The sequence below is a fragment of the Petromyzon marinus genome, unplaced genomic scaffold, assembly GCF_048934315.1.
Source record: "Petromyzon marinus isolate PM22_M1 ecotype Great Lakes invasive population unplaced genomic scaffold, UKy_Petmar_22M1.pri1.0 PM_G_Scaffold_9, whole genome shotgun sequence".
NCBI classification, from domain to species: Eukaryota; Metazoa; Chordata; class Hyperoartia; order Petromyzontiformes; family Petromyzontidae; genus Petromyzon; species Petromyzon marinus.
The window spans coordinates 5,675,223-5,683,450 of NW_027423046.1; the positions used below are offsets into that span (position 1 = coordinate 5,675,223).

The 8,228-nt window shown below is 47.1% G+C and overlaps 1 long non-coding RNA gene across 3 annotated transcripts; it reads left to right on the forward strand.

Moving 5' to 3' along the window:
- Positions 1-268: 268 nt before the first annotated feature.
- Positions 269-5,465, forward strand: LOC142921764 (uncharacterized). 3 transcript variants are annotated; one of them, XR_012939650.1, is made up of 6 exons: positions 269-492; positions 867-913; positions 2,699-2,838; positions 2,982-3,059; positions 3,445-3,537; positions 4,555-5,465. It is a non-coding gene; the product is annotated as an uncharacterized LOC142921764 (long non-coding RNA). The 3 variants fall into 3 exon arrangements; XR_012939649.1 differs by lacking the exon at positions 4,555-5,465 and adding an exon at positions 4,204-4,530; XR_012939651.1 differs by lacking the exons at positions 867-913; positions 4,555-5,465 and adding an exon at positions 4,204-4,530 and having other exon boundaries at positions 270-492.
- Positions 5,466-8,228: the final 2,763 nt, after the last annotated feature.

Genomic DNA, 8,228 nt, shown 5'->3' on the forward strand with positions numbered 1-8,228 from the left:
GTTGAGTATATGGGCAGTGTTGAGTCTACGGGCAGTGTTGAGTCTACGGGCAGTGTTGACTCTACGGGCAGTGCTGAGTCTATGGTGCAGTGTTGAGTCTATGGTGCAGTGTTGAGTATATGGGCAGTGTTGAGTCTATGGGCAGTGTTGAGTCTATGGGCAGTGCTGAGTCTATGGGCAGTGCTGAGTCTATGGGCAGTGTTGAGTCTATGGGCAGTGCTGAGTCTATGGGCAGTGTTTATCAATTCTACAGAATCTGAGCCTCGCTCGCACTGCGTGTTCGCCTATCCACACTACGATTTATAAAAGCGCCCTGCTAAGGCCTCACGTGATAACAGCCCCGCCGAGTCGCCTGCCCGTGATTCGAGGCACGGAACGTCGAATCTCCTCCTCCACCACGACCACACGAGGACATTGTTTTGTTTGTAACCTCACCACGAAGGAGGATATAGCTCAAGACCCCCTCCCCAGCACCTACGCAGCGTTGCGCTGGTGAGTGCCGCGTTGAGGCCTATTCCGGGAGTGTCACCGGTCTCGGCTAGATTGCCCAGCCGGCCGAGGCGGCACTTTGGCCGGCTACAGATGCCGCTGTCATGCGATGGTCTCCATGGAGACCTGGAAGATGGTCTCTAGGTTATGTTGTGGGTTAGCAAGCTTCCAAAGGATGCGTGAAGGCTGCCGCTCGGCTTTTTGTAACGAATCTTTGCTGCGTGTTTTAAACTTTAATTGTTTGCGATGCACGCGTGTCAACGTGGTGATGCGTCGCTCAAAGACTTCACTCGAGCGCGTCGTGTTCAAGCTCACTTTGTCTACCTTAGCAGCTTACAAAGTGCCGCCCAATAATTTACCGTGCGTCTGCCTCTTAGGCCGAGTGAACCGCTTGAACAAGGGCACATTCAGAAGCGTAAACTCTGTGAGTATCTCGTTTTAAATTTTGATTTGAAGCTTTCGTGACTGCAGTAATTCATATTCTTAGCTCTTTCGGTAAAGTCACGTTGAAGGGAAACAATAAAATAATAAAATATATATAAAATAATTAAAATTCTCACGACGTTTCGACCTGATGACAACCGTTTGTGTTATGGTCGAAACGTCGTGAGAAATTTTATTGTTTTATATATATTTTATTATTTTATTGTTTCCCTTCAACGTGACTTTACCGAAAGAGCTAAGAATATCTCGTTTTATTCATAGTTCGTGTTTCCAAGGACAAAAACAATTGCACATTCTCATTACCAATACATCGACCTGGCTGGTGGTCACACTTGCCAGGAGCCCCTTTCCCTGTCGGCTTGACATTTTTTTCAACTCAATTGTTTTTTTACACAGCTCTTGGACAGACGTGCGGCAGTGTTGGTTTATATCCTGGAAGGTGCTCTCACTCCAGGGGCTGTTTCATTGATGGGAAAATAACCTGAGCTGGGGCTGTAATCAATGTTGTTTTATTGATCTAGTTTAAAACATCAGCACGAACATCGGTGCCAAACTAACACGATGTGAGGCGCTAGATTTGAAGCTTTCGTGATGTGCAAGGATTCATAGTCTTTAGCTTTTTTTCGGTAAAGTCGCGCTGGTAAAAAAAATAAAGTTAAACCCAAGTTAAACTTTAGCAGCCTTATAGTTTACAGCAGTATGCTCCGCAAGGCAACCAGTTTGTCAGCTTAACTACTGCCTTCTGCCTCTGGTTCACGTGTGTAACGCTCTTCAACCTGCACACGGCCATCTCTCCGTCCCCAACCCCCTGCAGCATAACAGAAGGTGGCTTAACTTAGCCCCCCCCACGGCCCTTCTTGTCTCTCCCCCCCCCCTTAACCTGTATACAATCTCGGGTGTCTTAGAGTTCTCTTCACCTGATGCAGCAATTTTGCCGTGATGGTTTCCACCTCAAGACGGAAGCTTGTGCTGCTGCCTCCGAAACGTGATTTTAATTGAGTTGTTTTTTTCATTTATTTATTTTATAGATATTTTTTTTACCTACGTGACTTTAGCAAAAAAAAAAGAAAGAGTCCGATGCGAGGAGGCGTTTCCCCCAACGTTCGTTTTCTGCGGTGGCAAAAAATGCAGCCTCTGCGAAACGATGAGAACCTAAACATTTTGCTCAACACAGGAGGAACGTGTCCATCAGTGAGGGAGCCTTAGGCATGCATCCAATTGTCCCTTGTGAAGGAGGAGGTCTTTAACCCGGCATGGTTGTCACCTGGTGTACAGGAGGTCGTGGGGTTTGATACCGACCCTGACACTCCCTGCTCTTTCTTTGGGGTTGACGTTTCTCGCTCCCCGCGGCCGCGTGGATTTTTCTCCCAGAGTCCTCCGGTTTTTCCCCCTCCGCATTCCGAAACGCCACGCGTTTAGAGTATTTTGCCCTGAATGTCCACTTGATATCAGCCCACCATTTATGGGCCAAGGTCTCTTCTTAAAAAAGAGCTATGTAGCACGGTGGTGTGCTTCCCGTGGCAACATTAAACATTGGTTAGTTTTATTAGTATATATATTTTTAAAGTGATTTGTTTTACTCTTCCTGTAACTCTGCACTCACGCCGTGTTTTTGTTTTGTGTTTGTTGTCATGTTCTGACCCAGTGCCACAGCTGGACATCTGTGACAAAAAGAGCTTCGTAGCGCTTTGGATTCCTCCTCTTGCAGTCTAAATAAATATCATTCCCACTGCTCCTCCTACTCCCTCCCCTTCACCCCTCCTAGCCAAGTGAAGGAAGCCGCCAGGCCGACCATCTGCCACCTCCCCCCAATGGAGACTTTCTCCACCACCACCCGTTTAGTGGCCTTGCTGGTCGTTGTGCTGGGCGACCGTCGTCACAACCCCTTCGCCCTGCCCCTTGACCGTGAGTAGCAAACAGCGCCGCTACCACACTTGAGACGATGCCCCCTCTCAACGCTACTCCCACTAAAGGCCATCGACTAAACTCGACTCTTTTGACTTCACCAGGCAATGCCCACTGAGCTTCGTGGCGCTTTTTTTTTTCAGAAGCGCTCCGGCTCTTGCAAATGATGGCTTCAACGAAGCACTTCGACGTTCAAGCGGGGCCGAGTACTCGAAACACTTGTAGGTATCTGTGTGACACACACACTACACACACTACTCACACACAGAGACCCACAGACTTCTCACACAGAGACCCACACACTACTCACTCAGAGACCCACACACTACTCACACACAGAGACCCACAGACTACTCACACAGAGACCCACACACTACTCACACAGAGACCCACAGACTACTCACACAGAGACCCACACACTACTCACAGAGAGACACACACACTACTCACACAGAGACCCACACACTACTCACACAGAGACCCACACACTACTCACAGAGAGACACACACACTACTCACACAGAGACCCACACACTACTCACACAGAGACCCACACACTACTCACACAGAGACCCTACTAACACTCTGCTGTATTTTCGCCCACAGCTGCGGTTATCATCTCTGGCCACGTACGGTACCAAAGAAGCTCACATCAGGTGTATGCAGCAAAGCAGCAACCTCCGGACACACGACGGAAAGGTGCACGGTTGCGACATCACACACACACATACACATGTACAGGGCCCAGTTGAGTACGCAGTTTGTTAAGGTGCAGCACTGCAAGTACTTGCTCGTGCCCCTGTTGGCGGAAGGAGGAATAGGAGGAGGAGGGAGGAGGATGAGGAGGGGGAGGAGGAAGGGGAGGAGGAGGAGGGGGAGGAGGATGAGGAGGAGGAGGGGGAGGAGGATGAGGAGGAGGAGGATGAGGAGGAGGGGGAGGAGGGGGAGGAGGATGAGGAGGAGGGGGAGGAGGGGGAGGAGGAGGAGGAGGGGGAGGAGGATGAGGAGGAGGATGAGGAGGACGAGGAGGAGGAGGGGGAGGAGGATAAGGAGGAGGTCCTTCACTGCACAGAGCGCTGTAGGGAGCTCCCCTCTAGGCAGGGCACGTTGGACCCCACTCCTCCGCCACGCCAGCCAAACCTCTTGAAGTGTCCCACACTTCACCCCACCACGTGCCACCCGCCTAGACGGGAAGCACCGCGGTGAGCTCACTCCCACCGCCGGGCGGACAACAACGGAGTTGTCGCTCACGACCCGCGACCCCAGCGTGACCCCCCCCACGTCGACCCCCGGGGGCCGGGCCGGCGTCCCCTCGTTAGGAAAACTAAAACTGCGAAAAACTTTGTTTTTGTGTTTGACCGGCAGGTAAGGGCCCCACCGAGCTACGTGGCGCTTTTTCACCGGCGACCGGGCCGTCGCCGTCGTCAGCGGGCGCGGACATTTTTTTGTTTTGCGGCCCAAACGCTTTGAAACGCGCGACGTCGATTCTGAGTGCGGCGTGGGGGGAGAGACGCCCGGAAGGACCCGGAGGGAGAAATCCACGCGACCGCCACGGTGACGAGAGGCCAACGCGAGAAACAACCACTCCGAGCCGCAGAACCTTGCAGGCGAGAGGGAGAGAGAGAGGGTTCTGAAAATCGATTTTTTTATATTTTTAAAAAACCCACTTTGTGCGAATCGCCTTCTATGACCCCCCCCCCCCTCCACGACTCGTAGGGGGGGACGCGGCAGCCCCCCGACGACAGCCTCACACAGCCAGCGCCCCGCAGATGCTGTCGGAGCCAGACAGGATGTACAGAGCGAGAGAGGGAGAGGCGGTGTACATGGAGTGCTCGGTGTTGGTGTGGCCGCCCGCCACCATCCTGTGGTGAGACCGAACGCCGCGCCTGAGCGTCCGTCCCTCTCCGCCTCTCCTCTCGCTCTCCGCTCGCTGGAGACTCTTTTTGTTTATTTCACCGCCTGATGCCCACCGAGCCGTGCAGCTGTTTTTCAGAAGCTATCCGGCCATGTCGCAAACGACGGCCCTGACGACGCGCCTCGAAGCTCCCTGTCGCGAGGGCTGTACGTGCCCTGAACTTCTTTCGCACCCTACGTGGCCAACCGTGCTAATCAGAGGTACGGGTGCTGGGTCTGTTTTGTGAATGCCGCCAGTGGGTTTGCATGGCTGGCCACGTACGGAGCGAAAGAAGTTCAACATAGAACACTCCCATAGACTTCAATGTTAAAGGCTCCCATAGACTTCAATGTTAAAGGCTCCCATAGACTTCAATGTTAAAGGCTCCCATAGACTTCAATGTTAAAGGCTCCCATAGTCTTCAATATTAAAGGCTCCCATAGACTTCAATGTTGAAGACTCCCATAGACTTCAATGTTAAAGACTCCAATAGACTTCAATGTTAAAGGCTCCCATAGACTTCAATGTTAAAGGCTCCCATAGACTTCAATGTTAAAGGCTCCCATAGACTTCAATGTTAAAGGCTCCCATAGACTTCAATGTTAAAGGCTCCCATAGACTTCAGTGTTAAAGGCTCCCATAGACTTCAATGTTAAAGGCTCCCATAGACTTCAATGTTAAAGGCTCCCATAGACTTCAATGTTAAAGGCTCCCACAGACTTCAATGTTAAAGGCTCCCATAGACTTCAATGTTAAAGGCTCCCACAGACTTCAATGTTACAGGCTCAAATAGACTTCAATATTAAAGGCTCCCATAGACTTCAATGTTAAAAGTTCCCATAGACGTCAATGTTACAGGCTTCCATAGACTTCAATGTTAAAGGCTCCCATAGACTTCAATGTTAAAGGCTCCCACAGACTTCAATGTTAAAGGCTCCCACAGACTTCAATGTTAAAGGCACCCATAGACTTCAATGTTAAAGGCTCCCATAGACTTCAATGTTAAAGGCTCCCATAGACCTCAATATTAAAGGCTCCCATAGACTTCAATGTTAAAGGCTCCCATAGACTTCAATGCTAAAGGCTCCCATAGACTTCAATGTTAAAGGCTCCCATAGAACAAGGATTTATGTCTACTGCATTAACCACAATACCTGCAGTCAAAATGCAAAAATAAAACATACTATGATAATATATGATGATGCATTGTCCTTGAAACTGATTGGTCCACACCAAGGGACGGCTTTCTTTTGAGCCTTTTGGCGTCATCTGGTCGAGCACCAATTGGGTCGAGGCTTCAATGCCACATATTTATTATCATAGTATGTTTTTTCGTTTGTATTTTGACTGCAGGTATTGTGGTTAATGCAGACATGAATCCTTGCTAAAAAGGCTTCAGTTTTGTTGCCAGAAAAAAAGAGGAAAAACCCTATTATTATATTTTGGTACTGGCAAAGGAGGTCTAATGATGAACAAAACATCAATGAAGCAATCTGATCTCATCTTGAACGGCTACTGTTGGCCTGCAGCCCGCCAAGTAACGCACTTGTGTAACGTATCTCGACAATAAAATGACTGGTCACTGTCCACTCCCAATGGAGCTTGGCTCTTTAACTTATCAGCCGTCTTTTCATTTGTGGGTGTGTCATTAACTTTGATAATTGATTCTTGTCAACACCACTGGGTACAAAGTTAATAAGTAACAATTTTTTTAAACAAAAATTAAACAGAAAAAACCGCAACACACACGCACATTTCATTCCGAGATCTATAGAAATGTATAAAGTAACCTGTTGCAGAATTTGCCACTTGCTGGTTTTATCCACCATCAATTTATTATGAGAACCCTGTCTATATCTCAGATACAAATTCAGTGTAATGACAGTTCATTGGCTGATTGATATGAAAATAGGTTTTCCCATTTTTTTTCTGGCAACAAAACAGGTCACATTTAAAGCTGAACTTTGAGCTGAAATCCTTCAGAATGTGAGATGTTTTTATCTTCCATTATTTTCATACTTATTGTGTATATTGAGCATCACTTTGTGAGAAGCCAAAAAATGTAAACTGGCCACCATCAGCAACGTGGAATTCCAGGCTACAGATACAGGGTGGTCCAAATGTCTCATGTCTCCTCTAAAGCTTAATATTGTAATAGGAGGCTTTATTTAAAACGCAACATTTAATATGCAAATATGTTCGGGGTCAATTAATTTTGGGAGTCACAAGACATCAGGACCACTCTGCACAGCACGAGTTCAGGATCTACAATGGGAATAGGGTGCCACCCAGCGTTGCTTCAATAGGGTCGCAGCGAGGGTTGGAGTTTAACAAGAAGGAAAGATTTACATTATGAGACCTCCTTTGTCAGTAACAAGATATAGTAATAGGTTTTACCCAATCAAATTCAAGGACAGTGCATATTTTTATGAGAGTTGTCGCTTTTGTTTGCATTTTGACTGCTTATGTTGTGGTTATTGCAAACATGATGCCTTGAATAAAGGTGTCAGTTTTTGTGCCAGTTAAAAGGGTAAAACCTATTACTATAACAAGGAAAGACATTTGCCCTCCCCTACCCCCCAAAGACTGGGTACAGTCTGTGAAGTTAAACCTGCAATTCCTACAGTATGAAATATTTCTTCATACATCATTCCACTGTACATCGTCAATTAATCGTGGAGCGTTAATCCACAAACTGCACATCTTCTAAGACTCGACAAAGCAGGCTGTAACCAAAATTGATTTGTGGGTCCATCGTACTGAAGCGAATTTGACAGAATCACTGGTGCCGATTAGACACGGGGACATTGACAAGAACAAACGCATTGATGCATCGCTCAAATTTTTTAATGAAATGAAAACATCGATTTTACACGAACAGATTCAGAATAAAAAGATCAAAAACATTCAATGAACGATTTACAGGAGACAGCAAAGTGATTGTTCAGAAGTAAAGTTAATTATCGTAAATAACGAATGATAAAATAGCCAACCGTCTAATAATTAATCGGAAGGATGTGGTTGCAGGGTCAATACAAACGGACATTACTTTTAAAAATATATAGTTAAAAAACATTATAAATGCCTTTACATTAAAAAAAACATCACAATGGCACAAGGCTGTTGTAGAAGGATCAACAATCAGCCGAAATCGTAAGGTTCCCCATCCCTTAGTTACTGATCCGTGGCCAAGATAGGTTGCATGGATTAAATCCTGTAATCTCGCCTGGATAAAATAATAATAATGAATGATTGTGACTTGTCTGTGTACTGCTGTAATGTGAGCTCTACTGTAATATTGTATTTGTACTGATGCGTTCTGATCTCGAAAATAAAAAATTTCCAAAGTGAGCATTTAGACGGTGCTCATCTCCAGTTTAAGAGCTCTGAGCCACGTGGTGGAAATTCGACGTTACTATGGCGGGGGCAAGTAACCCCACTGTTGACTTCTCCACAGTGTGTTACTCATTGTATCTACCCCCGACAGATGATGGGC